The 13,586-nt window shown below is 46.6% G+C and overlaps 1 long non-coding RNA gene across 1 annotated transcript in view; it reads right to left on the bottom strand.

Annotated features, from left to right (window-relative positions):
- Positions 1-661: 661 nt before the first annotated feature.
- LOC135921266 (uncharacterized) overlaps positions 662-13,586 on the bottom strand; it is a 46,459-nt gene continuing 33,534 nt past the window's right edge. The window contains exon 3 of the long non-coding RNA XR_010570510.1: positions 662-905. This is a non-coding gene — a long non-coding RNA (uncharacterized lncRNA). The remainder of the gene's footprint in view (positions 906-13,586) is intronic.

Raw genomic sequence — 13,586 nt, 5'->3', positions numbered from 1 at the left:
GCCTTACTGGCCACGAACTTGCGATTTCGCCGTGGCGGTGCTCCGAGGAGGCACATATGTCAGAACGCGCACCTCGCCGCTGATATTTCTCTCTCTCTCTCTCTCATGCTCCGTAGTTACTACTGCGCATGCGCCACTAGTAGAAACGAGCCACAGGTGTTCCGCCGCTGCGCATCGCCGCGCCTTTCCGCTGCCGCCGTTTGGTATGACGTCGCACCACGTTCCTCGTCGTTGTGCTCGCCTCCGCTCGCTTTGCCAGTTGCGTCTCATGCCTGATAACATTTAGGAGGATTGAAAAGGAGGGCTCGCGTGCGCCGCAACCACAGTTGAGGCGCCAGTATGGACGACAACAATTCTGATAAGGAGGAGGAGGCCTGTAGTCGGCATCGGAACGAGATGAAGAAGGAACGAATGTTCCAGCAAACAGGCCAACAGCGCGCAGAACGACGGGCTAAACACCGCAACATAGCTAAACAACCAGACTAACCTGGACTTGCAAACAAGATTAACCTAGGCTAGCCATGCTATGCCTTAGCTTTCGCTACGTATATCCTGGCATAGCCGAGCTAAGCCCTGCCGATTTTTTATTACAGCGAAGCTGGTTACCTGTAGTGCCCGTATGCAGGGGGGTACCCTGGGCGGCTTACATCCGTATCGGGGATACTGCGCGTATACAGGAATGGGCACGGGTATGGAAGAGGGGGAAAGAGTCTGGCGACAGCACTACGGCTATGAAGAGGGGCAGGCGAGATGGGGAAAGACTGCGGCGACGGTGCCTGTGCACGTGGCCTGAACTTCTGTGGTTCTGTGGTTACTGCACGTGGAACCGGCCGGCGTGGTTGGATCAGCGGTTGAGGCAGGTGCACAGGGGTTGCCGTGAATGAGGCGGTTCTTGAGTCGGCGTACTGCGGCGCCATAGAAAAACAGTGTTATTTCATAATGTATGCAGCCTAAGCAGCTTCGCTGGTAATTCATCTCCATGTGAATTTTGCAGCCCACAAGCTTTTCTTCCATGAATTAACTATCTGGCAACGCCAATTTGTGGTGGAATTACGGTGTGCCTTTTCAACTACCCTTCGATGACATACATTTATGTTTTTTGTAACAGGCCATTTCTGAATTCTCAGATGGAGAAATTAAATCGTTTCCAGCCCATTTGTTAGAATCAGTCTTTTCCAGTGCTAAATACGTTCAATGCAAAACTTCAATTTAATGCTACACAGACACATGATGCATGAGTTTATCGTCTTTAGAAAGAGGCAATCAATATAGTTTGCCTGACATTCTTTGTTTTACAATTAGGAAGCGAAATGTGTTACACTTCGTGAATATTGTGTCCCCAGAACCTAGTTCGGTGATCGTTCATTTTTACACGAAAAAAAATTGCATTTCCGCGTGTAAAACCGTAGTAGTTACGAATTATGCTCGTTTATTTCGTAATTGCAGCACCAGTGGTGACCTGCAGTATGACACGAAGCCTGCGTATCTTGCTGCTGGTGATTGGCATCTTTTTATTCATGATAACGCACTGCTTCACGGGTGCCTACATCAGCTTCCTCAACAAGCCTATACTGGAAGAAGCTCCAGACACGGAAGAAAAACTTCTGGCGACGTTGCAGAAGGGCAGCCTTGCTCCCTGCATTGTGAAGAATTCCTTCGAGGATGTCATAATGAGGGTTTGTATGCTTCACAATGTCTACGTACTGTTCTTATGTTCACTTAACATAGTGAAAGCAAGCCATGCACCTAAGTGAACTGGTGCTGTACCAATCCTTCGAACAGAACAGTTGAAGGTTATTACGGAGGCATATGTCTAACAAGGCCTCTCAAAGTTAGTTTGCCTTTTTGTGCTTCAATGACGAAGAAAGGCGTTTACAGTCAAATACACTTTCCTTGTGAGCTTAGCGCAACTACTCATGCTATTACATTTGTAATAGGGCAATTCTTGTCTCTTCTGGCAAATCTGATAAAAATAATGCCGGTCCTGCGTTCACACATACCGTTACATAAGCTTTTTTTTGTGAAAGAAAACTCTGGCACAGTATATAGTGATGTGTATATTATCCTTTATCATTTCCCCAACTAAGCAAAGAGAGGGCAAGACTAATTCAGATCCATTTGGGACGGTACTGGTACGTTAAGGTCAAAATAAATTACTAGTAATGCGCAAGGTATATGTAGAACAATGTAATAAAATTAACAGCTCACCATTCACATGGCTTACTGCAAGCTCTGCAAATTTCATAACGAAAAGCTACAATATTTAAACTTTCCAACTAATTTTACATCCGCCACTGGTGCAGATACTCAGTCAAATTTTGTTTTGTACCTTACCAGTCGAGCTCGCGTAAGCTGGTTTGTTTAAAACGCCAGCTGCATGTGTAACGAACACATTTTTTTTTCCTCCTCGGGGCAGGGCAGCTCAGTACAGACCCTATAGAGGACATGTATTCAGCAGCCAAACTATTCTGCTTCCGCCGATGAAACGGGAGCCGGTATTATGTAGGAGGAGAGAAATAGGCCAAAGGTACATTTACAAAATAACTTATGCAGCTACTACACTGTAATATGGTGCCCAGGACACTCAGGCATCTTAGGTAACGAACGGGCTCATGCTCTGGCTCGTGATCTCTGCAACCGAGCAGAGCAGCCCAGCTCACATGCCTTGCCTGTGCCAAAACACACACGCGAATTGTTGGAACACCAATTTTTGACACGCCGAAAATTCGTCTCGCCGCGCGAATCCCTAAACGTGGAAGAAGCCACAAACACCAGAAAAATCCAGACCAATGTCTATCCGCACCTCCTAAAACTGTACGCGCTCTACCCTAAACAATATAGAGCTAGATGCCGGGGGTGTGGCAGAAGATCAACCTTTTCCCACATTTCGTGGATGTGTGAAAGAATGCCGCCATAGTTAGCTATTCAGTTTGACACGAACAAACAACAATCATTAGCGGAGCAGTGGGAGGTACAGTTCGCCAGCTCGGACCTGGGGGTGCAGAGGACACTCCTCCAGCAAGTCCAGCGGGCGGCTTAGGCCAGTGGAGCCCTTGACTAAGGCAGCCACCCATCGCTCTTTGACCCCTTCTCCGCCACTCTCTTTCCTAATAAAGTTTTACGACTACTATGCAGAGACTCCCCTAGAATTATCCAAGTATGAGTAATCATTGCGTCACTGGCTGATCTCCACGTAGCTCAGAGCCCTTATCAATCTTATCAAATTTGATCCGACCAGTATAAATTGTGATCAAACCTTATCGTTCGTTAGCAACATTATCGGGCTCAATCCGACCCTCATCGGTTGTTATCAACTTTATCGGACTCGATCCGACCCTTAGAGGCCCTTATGAGCACTTATTTGTAGTTAACCAACTCGCCGAGCAGTACGTGCTGAACGTTATCGCAATATATCCGTTACATATCCCTTATCAGTCCTTGCCAATCTTATCGGACGTGATCCCACCTTTACCAGCTTTCTGGGTCGTTATCGACTTTTTGGATTTGATCCACCCTTTACCTTAAGCTTACCATAATCTATCCGATCATTATAAGCCCTTATCACTCTTCAGCACCTTACGCATCCGCATCGAACCATTATCAACCGTGATAAGACCCAGATAAGCCATTACCACTCCTTATTAACTCATTGACTGCTTGTGTATTTGTTGCTGACAAGGAAATTTATTCACCCGTAGGCACGCTTGCAACTGTGGTATGAACGAAAATACAATATAGGGTACAGCACATTAAAATAAATCATACTTGATGTAAACAAAACAGATTAGCAAAGTTGCGCGATGTGAAGCGCATGAGCCCTCAGAGATCGATGTCATTTCAGTCGGTGAAAGCTTTAACGGTAGTCGCATCCCACGACCAGCGAAACGCATCCGGTATGTGGCCTGTATCGCATAATGTTTTGGCAAAGCTGGGAATTTCCTGATGTTTACAAGGCTTTAAGCTGGCACTACATTTGATTCTAGAGATGTCTTTTGTTCCACTAACACCATATCTTTCAATGGTGCCTTCACAGGAATCCTTCTACTTAAACATTTGTTTTGTATGGCGGGTACAACACATTTATATGGTTCAGATATATTCACCTTCTGCTAGCGTGGATAGTTAAACCAGAGGCTAAGACGGTTGGCTTTTGAGCGTGAGGCCGTTGCTCCAAAACTCACGTTCACGAACCAAACTATTTTTCCTTTCTAATTTTGTGTTTGGAATTTATTCTGTTTTAGTTTTCTCTCTTTATTGAGCACATCTTGTCATGCGTTACGGACGAACAGATTTCCTGGTTGAGTCGCCTAAGCATGCTTAAGCATTATTATTTATATACAAACGCAGGGCAAGTTCACTGAAGTGGAACATGCGCAAGCGTCCCACAAATTTGTCGTCTTCACTGGCGTATTCAGTAGACAAATGAGCAGTCGAAAGAAAGTCTCAAATGGCGCTGAAAGATGTCGGCAAAACAATAAAAAGCAGTGATTCTGATAGCACATTAGTAGACAGCTGTATGAAATAAGGATGCTAGTTTTCTAAGCCGTATAACCTTGGAAACATTCGCCTAACTGAATTACCAAGCATGGTGTCAGCATGCACAAGCAAATATTAACACATCACACTCAATTACCGCGCACACTCGCTGTCAAAACACGGGCGCGAGCAAGCGTGGAAACAGCAGCACGGGAAGTGACATTCGCGCTGTCTATCGGATCCACGGAAATTGAGCGGCGAGCGCATCGCGCGCACAAAGCAATGAGCCGTCTACCGATTGCTATCAACATACGGAGCGCGCGACCACGCGCTGCCGCACAAACTGCGCAGTTGCTGGCCGAGTAAACATCGCCGTACCCCAAGCTGCTGCGCTGTCTCGCCGCTTTCCTCCCTTTCGCTCGCTGGATTGAGCCGTGATCATAGAGAAAGAAATTCAATATGCCGTGATCGTGAATTCGCCTTGCGCCCGGCCGCGAAATACGCAGTTGCTGCCAGAGAACAACGACGCCCCCACTCCCTTGCTTCCCTGCCATTACCCCACCACCTTTCACGCGACGGAGTCCGGCGCGTTTGCTCTCTGATGGTTCTCTGCATTCCTCCCTCGCGCCTGCCAGATTGAGCCGCAATCGTCACCTCTCTGAGCTTTCACTCCGACATACATCATGGGGCGCACGGCGACGGTGCTATCGCCCTTGGACTTTACATGGAATATCAAGGCGACGACGACGGCAAAAATGTGACTGCTGTATTCATATAATTGCTACCACAATAATGAAACAGTGTATTTCCGGTGGCGTGATGTGACGAGTTATGCGTAAAGGTAGCAAATGGTAACGTGCTGTCCAAGTCAAGATGATGAGGTGAAATATACAAGCACGGTATCTCAGTTGGAATTCCCTTATGGCATTCGGTCTTTCCATTTGCCTTCGGGAGATAAGTGCTAATGGGTTTGTGTTCAGTGGAGCAGGCACGGAGGATGTCATCTGCCACTTTTGAAGGAAAAACGTGCCGCGGTCCTTGAGCAAATGTCTAAGGGAGCCATGATAGAGAATGACGGCGCAGAGGAGAAAAACCTGGCATTTGTAGAACAGCTTTTCAACAATGCCCAGTGATGTCGAAGTATGTGGCGTAGTCCGTCGCGACTTCAACCAATTTATTTGCGGAGGTTGATGTGGGGTAAGGAACTAGTAAGCAAAGCCCAACATGGAAGAATGGTTTTTCATAGGCATCGATAGGTTGCAGTTGACCGGCAGAAATCGCTGAAAGACGCTTGCAGCATTGGCAGCGTTTCGCAAGCAGCGATGTAGCGGGGCACAGAACAATACATGCCAGGCCTAAAAAAAAAAAAAACTTCAGTGACCGGCAGTTAGTACGTAGTGAAGCTGGTGCAGAGCACTGGAGCGTAGATGGCCAGGGCTGGACAAGCGCAAGTTCTGGGCCATCTCGGCTGATGTTACAACTTTACAGAACGTTGTTGATTGGCTGAAACAGGCTGACCAAAGCTTTTGTGATGGTGGAAGGAGTTGGTCGATGATGAGCTGCAAAGACGTGCCTTGTAGCTGTTCGGGTTATTATCCGAAGCAAGGATGGCCGAAAGGCAGGCGTCTGAGTCACGGCCAATGAGGTCCGGAACATGGACAGGGTGATGTGCCTAGCAGCAGGCGTCCCGGTGCAATCGCCCAGACTTGTTTGGGACAACAAAATAGTAATCTTGAAGGTCTAGTGCCCATCGCCCAAGACGCCCAGACGAATCCTTGAGCGAAGACAGGCAACAACATGCTTGATAGTCGGTACCAAGCAAAATAGTTCGGCGAAATAGTTCGGCCAAATACCTGAGGCCTGAATTTGGTGACTATCCACACTGAAGCTAGGCACTCATTCTCAGTGAGGGAAGAAAAAGAGGCTTCCTTTCGATGACGAAAGAAGGCGACTGGTCTGCGATGATTCCTCTTTTTTTGGTTTGCTGCTGTTGACCTAGGACAGCCCAAATGGCCGATGGTATGGCAGGAAGTTACGTCGGTGATGTAGAAACGAAACGGGCCAATATTGTTGTAGTAAGCAGACGGACGGGGGCAGAAAAAAAGAAGAAAATGAAGAAGTCCTTTTTCAAGATTTCAGTTTCTGCGCTTGTTGAAACTAGGGCGCATATCTCTGTTGTAGGATAGGTTAGGATATCCTTCTTCGATGGCGCGTACACACTGCGGGGAATCGGCCAAGATATGAATGGTATTAGAATCTCTGTTATGAGCGCAGACCTTCGTCATTGTCTTCACAAAGGGTTCTTACCTTCTGCATCCACATCGTGTGTGTCGCTCATGGAGGGCGTCCTGCCGTTTTTGCTTTGTGCATCAACCGTGTCTGTGCTGCTGGTCATGCATTTGCCATTCTATTTGCTCTCATTGAAAGTTTGCCGATGACATATTCGTTAGTATCAATTTTTCATTGAGTCGTTGTGCCCAAGTTCAACTGTGTGACCAGTGCTTTTCAGCTTGCGCTACACCTCCTTATTGATAATCAAGCCGACATCCGACCGGGTTTAAGCGCTGATCATCACGTTCGCTTGCCGCCTGTAGCTGACACGTATGTTACTTTCACGTCTTTACACCACGTTACCGATAACGACTGCAAGTTGTCTGCGATGTTCGACGTCCTGTTAGCGGGACAGCACCTAACAGGGGGGAAGTCATGCGAGGTGTTAGGGCAATGGCGTTGTCGGAGACTACCGCCAGTCTCAGTTTCTCATGCTATTGTTTTCGTCGTTGAAAATACAGTGTTCCATGCCATTCCCAATGTCAGCCTGTTGAATAAAGTTACTCTGCAAGGGTGGTTCCAGGTAACCATCTGTGCGCTTGATCCTTGAAAGATTGCTGCTTTGGATGCTGATGTTTCATTCTACGACGTCAGCTTCGCTCCCTTGCCTCTTCACGACTTAAAGATGACGAATGCTCCCGACTTCATCCAGGTGCCAGCTAACACTTTCCATCACGTCCTAGCGTCCTCTCTCGACTTTGAAGACTGCGAACTAGGTAAAACACCTTTTGTGACTCATCCAATCTACACTGGTGGAAGCAATACTATACGTCAATGTTCAACACACGCATCCCTACGCGAACGTCAACTCAACCGCAACAAATGCGCCAAACTAATCACAAAAGAAGTAATAGAACCTTTGTTTAACGTGTTATCGTTTCAAATCCTTCCAGTCATTCATATGCGGATCGCTCCATAACAATGTCAAATTGGAAGAGAAGGTCTTCTTGTCGAATCGTTCCTCAATGAGGAGGAAGTATCACGAAGAGGAAAAATCCCCGACCAGAACCAATTTGTTGTCAACTGCGAAGCGTTGCTACTGAGAAATCCGTGTGCAGCTTCCTTTGTAGCTTCGTTCTAGATTCCGCTAGATAAAAAGTTTCCTTTTCAAGAGATCTTTTAAGCAAACTTCCGATGGATTCGGCGTATTTGGGTGTCTTGTAAATAATTCTATGAAGAAATGGCTGGTTAGGTGACTTTTGTATGTCGTACGAAGATGTAAATGGTATTACAGGATAAGGTATGATGTTCTGAGCGCAAAGCAATGGTCCACACCTAGGCATAAAATAAAAAAGTCAGTTTTGCCCAAAAGGGGAAGCACCGATTGCGATAGAAAATTAGCACACAACTATACGAAGTAAAGATACCAATTTTATCAGCCGTATAAACTTGGGAACATTCGCTTACCAAGTGAATGAGCAAACATGGTGTCAGCGCGCACAAGCAAACATGGGCACATCCCACTCGATGAACGCGTACACTCGCTCCCGGGATGCTGATGCGGACAAGCGCGGACGCAGGAGCGAGCAAAGTGACCTTCGTGCAACCTATCGATTCCGCGCAAGAAGACAGCACGCAGAAAGGTATGAACCATCTGCAGATCCCCTTCAAGATGCAGCGCCCGCGATCGCGCAATGTACGTTCTCGTTGGCGGAGTAGAAGCCGCCCCCTCCCTGCCATGCTGCCACCTCGTTTTCATCCCTCTATTGCTCACAAGATTGAGCCGCGATCTTCAGTTCCCCTTGGTCCCGGTCGAGAAACGCACTGTTGCTGCCGGACCACAATCCCACCCTCCCTCTTTACAGCGCACTCGGGCGTGGAAGAGGCTACCGGTCATGGCGCAGCCCTTGCGTGGTGCTCTCCAGCTGTGCTCCTCCTCAGTGATGTAGAAAATGGTTACCGTTCACATCGAACCCCCCAATCTCTCTCTCTGTCTCTATCGGAGTGGGTGACGCGTTCATGACGATAACGTGGCACCCTGTCGCTACACAGGTGCCTACACTGAAGACAGGAAAGCTCTCGCTGGACGGGTCAACGAGAGTGCCCACACGCCTGAACCTCGCACCACCCAAAGCACGTGATAAGACGACGGCCGAAGCTCCCGAGGCAAGTCTCGCTCCCCTGCGTGATTTGCATCGGCCACAGCACGAGCGAAACGTCGTCGAGCAGCGCTCGGAAGCTCTGGAGCGGAGTATGGTCACGGAAAGCAAACACGCGGATTCAGGGACTTCTGAAGAATACAATTCTCGCCTCTTCAGTTGCAGGGCTTCCATGGAAACCAGACAAGATCGACGTAATTCCGCGTGAAATGAGGTGGCATTAGGATACGTAATCAGGTAATAATAAATACGAAAAAGAAACAAAATCAATACATAGAATCAACAGCTATGCATCGAAGCATTCAGAAAATGATGTACGTCGACCTTGTCTTCTTCTTGGTCTCTTCTCGGTCGACCCTCTATATTTTTATCTGTGTATACGACCCTAAGTCTTTGCATCTGGAGCTCCACCATCAGCACAAGAAAGAATTCAAAAGGACATTTTTTTTCCTCTACATTACTTGAAAAATCTTCGGATATATTTTCCTTTTGGTTCATACAGCATTTAATGTTGCAGGAGCCTTAGATTCGCCTCAGGTCTGTACTTATACCATTACGGCAAATGAAAGTCCGCTGCCACTCAGAATGACTGATGATGTTTATAATGGCGAGTCCCACATTTAAGGCTGCTGCTATTTTTCGTTGCTTAGTGCACAAGGCTTTTTATTGTACCTTCTTATTTGCTTTTTTTTCGCAGCGTTCGAAGAGCCCCTCTTTGTCGAGGTTGAAGAGCGCGGTGCATGACTGGGCACCATTCACAAGAAGCAGCAGGAGCGCTTGTATCGAGTCGACGAGGCGACGGCGTGCGATTTTTTTTACGTCCATTGACATCGCGGAGCAGTACGTGCGTTTGTTCCCCGGACAAGTTGAAGCATCGGACGCGTACGCGGCGTACATCCCGCTGCCGGGCTCCATTTTGATCCCTAAAGCCTCCCCCTACAAGGACGTCCTGGACAAGGCGTAAGCAGCTCCGACATCATAGGGAATGTTCCACTTCAAACCGATTCTTTCGAGATTTTTGTACCTTGATAGCACAAAAATCAGAGCCTGTACAAAGCTTATACTTGATACAGACTGAAAAATAAGGCAAGATATGTGCCGACTTCAAGAACGTGCAAGATGTAGGGCTTGCGAAAAAGCAGTGGTGTAAGGTTAGGTCCGCGATATCACTGAATGAGAAAAGTAAAATTAGCACATTAGTATCCAAATAGCGGACAAACCCCGTAAAAATCAAGGAGTAGGCGGAGGGACTGATGTTAGAGAAAAAAAAACCGTTGAGCTCTAGACTACGAGCTTAATGGTAGGATCAGGAGGATGAAATATACTCCAATGAAGGTTTATTTAAAGGCGGCTACAGCATTTGCAGATACGACAACTACAACGCGCAGGGACGTACAGGGACGTGGGGTCTGAAGAGTTTATAAAACACCTAAGGAAAGAACGCCAGGGCAAATATGTCTCGAAAACCTAAGGTCAGGCCTGACGGATTGAATTCTCACAATTTGCCAAGAAGAAAAGAAAGAGGCTACATTCAAATTTATGACAATAAGAAAGATTGAAAGAACCTAAAACCAGAAGAGCAGAAATCCTGCAAGCACATAAATTTGGCACTAACCAGTGGTATGCATCAAATTAAGAAAGTTAAAACAGTCACTACCAGTTTCAATTATATCATAATGGGATGAGATTCCGTCCACACGGTACTGTACATGAAGCAAAGAACCCTTGCAACAAAGCTATGACGTAGTTCCAATGAAAAAATTGAAATCTGTTGGGTATGGAAAACCGGCATTGGTAGACTTTTTGATATTAATAATATTTGGGGTTTTACGTGCCAAAACCACTTTCTGATTATGAGGCACGCCGTAGTGGAGGACTCCGGAAAGTTTGACCACCTGGGGTTCTTTAACGTGCAGCTAAATCTAAGCACACGGGTGTTTTCGCATTTCGCCCCCATCGAAATGCGGCCGCCGTGGCCGGGATTCGATCCCGCGACCTCGTGCTGAGCAGCCCAGCACCATAGCCACTGAGCAACCATGGCGGGTGGTAGACTTTTTATTAATGAGGACAGGGAAACCGACCGGCAACAGGAGGAAATAATTGTGCTTATCAAAGATGGCAGCAATACTTTTCTGCAAACAGCTGTGAAAATTTAAAACGCTATGTTGCGTGACTTAGCGAATACGAGAAATACTAAATATTGCAACACTGCGTATTGATAAAAAGAACAGACTATAAAATTGGAATATCACAGGCTCACTAGCATGATTTCAGTCATGTTCAAAACACGACTGAGAGCGATACTTAGGAATTCATCATTTCAGTTTCCGCACTCATTAAATTGCAAACTGTGCGAATTCACACCAATATGTAGGGCATTTCTATGTTTCGGAAGATCTTCAGATCAGGGACAGACGCTACTCAAAACTGAACTATTGTGTATCCGAGGAGTAGAGATACGTTAACGTTAGGAAATATCTGGAATGATTCTAAACCTTTAAGAAAACAACATAGTTTTGCCTCTAGATTTCAATGCATGCTTTACAGACGCATCGAAAATTTTGGACCGAAATTCGATAGCTGCGACAATAAGCGGGCAATATCAGCCAGGTGTGGTTTGCAGATCACATTATCCTGTTGGGCTATGCCACTGATCTACAATTTAGGGCACTTGACAGCGCATCGAGCGCTATGGTCGATTGAAGGCACTGGAAGTAAGCTGCCCAGTGCCGCAAGCCGGCGCTTTGCCACTCAGCAGTGGCAATTCACATGCACGATTTCCCGGCATTTTTGTTATCCCTAAAATACCTCCCACTTTCCCTCTAAAGGCGAAGCACTGATTGCGATAGCAAATTAGTGGACAGCTATACGGAGTAGGGATAGTAGTTTTATCGGCCGTATAAACATGTGAGATTGTTGTGTTCATATAGGAGGTATCCCACAGGTAACGCCGGAAGAAGTAAAGAAAGCCTTGGGAGCTATGCAAAAGGGGAAGGCAGCTGGGGAGGATCAGGTAACAGCAGATTTGTTGAAGGATGGTGGACAGATTGTTCTAGAGAAACTGGCCACCCTGTATACGCAATGCCTCATGACCTCGAGCGTACCGGAATCTTGGAAGAACGCTAACATAATCCTAATCCATAAGAAAGGGGACGCCAAAGACTTGAAAAATTATAGACCGATCAGCTTACTGTCCGCTGCCTACAAACCATTTATTAAGGTAATCGCAAATAGAATCAGGAACACCTTAGACTTCTGTTAAGCAAAGGACCAGGCAGGATTCCGTAAAGGCTACTCAACAATAGATCATATTCACTATATCAATCAGGTGATAGAGAAATGTGCGGAATATAACCAACCCTTATATATAGCTTTCATTGATTACGAGAAAGCGTTTGATTCTGTCGAAACCTCAGCAGTCATGGAGGCATTACGGAATCAAGGTGTAGACGAGCCATATTTAAAAATACTGAAAGATATCTATAGCGCCTCCACAACCACCGTAGTCCTCCATAAAGCAAGCAACAAAATCCCAATAAAGAAAGGCGTCAGGCAGGGAGATACGATCTCTCCAATGCTATTCACAGCGTGTGTACAGGAGGTATTCAGAGAACTGGATTGGGAAGAATTGGTGATAAAAGGTAATGGAGAATACCTTAGTAACTTGCGATTCGCTGATGATATTGCCTTGCTTAGTAACTCAGGGGACCAATTGCAATGCATGCTCACTGACCTAGAGAGGCAAAGCAGAAGAGTGGGTCAAAAAATTAATCTGCAGAAAACTAAAGTAATGCTTAACCGTCTCGGAAGAGAACAGCAATTTACAATAGGCAGCGAGGCACTGGAAGTCGTAAGGGAATACATCTACTTAGGGCAGGTAGTGACGGCGGATCCGGATCATGAATCGGAAATAATCAGAAGAATAAGAATGGGCTGGGGTGCATTTGGCAGGCATTCTCAGATCATGAACAGCAGGTTGCCATTATCGCTCAAGAGAAAAGTATATAATAGCTGTGTCTTACCAGTACTCACGTACGGGGCAGAAACCTGGAGGCTTACGAAAAGGGTTCTACTCAAATTGAGGACGACGCAACGAGCTATGGAAAGAAGAATGATAGGTGTAACGTTAAGAGATAAGAAAAGAGCAGATTGGGTGAGGGAACAAACGCGAGTTAATGACATCTTAGTTGAAATCAAGAAAAAGAGATGGGCATGCGCAGTTCATGTAATGAGGAGGGAAGATAACCGATGGTCATTAAGGGTTACGGAGTGGATCCCAACGGAAGGGAAGCGTAGCAGGGGGCGCCAGAAAGTTAGGTGGGCGGATGAGATTAAGAAGTTTGCAGGGACGGCATGGCCACAATTTGTACCTGAGCGGGATTGTTGGAGAAGTATGGGAGAGGCCTTTGCCCTGCAGTGGGCGTAACCAGGCTGATGATGATGATGATAAACATGTGAACATAGGCATGCCAACTTAATAACCAGGCATTCTGTCAAGCGCGCACAATCGAACATGCCCATCTGTCTCTCGATGAGCGCGGAAACTAACTGTCAGATCTCTGGCTTGAGGAAACGCGGCCGCAGCAGCGAACGAAGTGATATTTGTGCTGTCTATAGCTTCGTAAAGGAAAGTCAGGCATCCACCCGTTCGTAGCAATTGCTACAAAGGAAACCCAAACG

Source organism: Dermacentor albipictus, chromosome 10, assembly GCF_038994185.2.
Source record: "Dermacentor albipictus isolate Rhodes 1998 colony chromosome 10, USDA_Dalb.pri_finalv2, whole genome shotgun sequence".
In the NCBI taxonomy this organism is placed as follows: domain Eukaryota; kingdom Metazoa; phylum Arthropoda; class Arachnida; order Ixodida; family Ixodidae; genus Dermacentor; species Dermacentor albipictus.
This window is presented reverse-complemented; position numbering and strand designations above follow the sequence as displayed.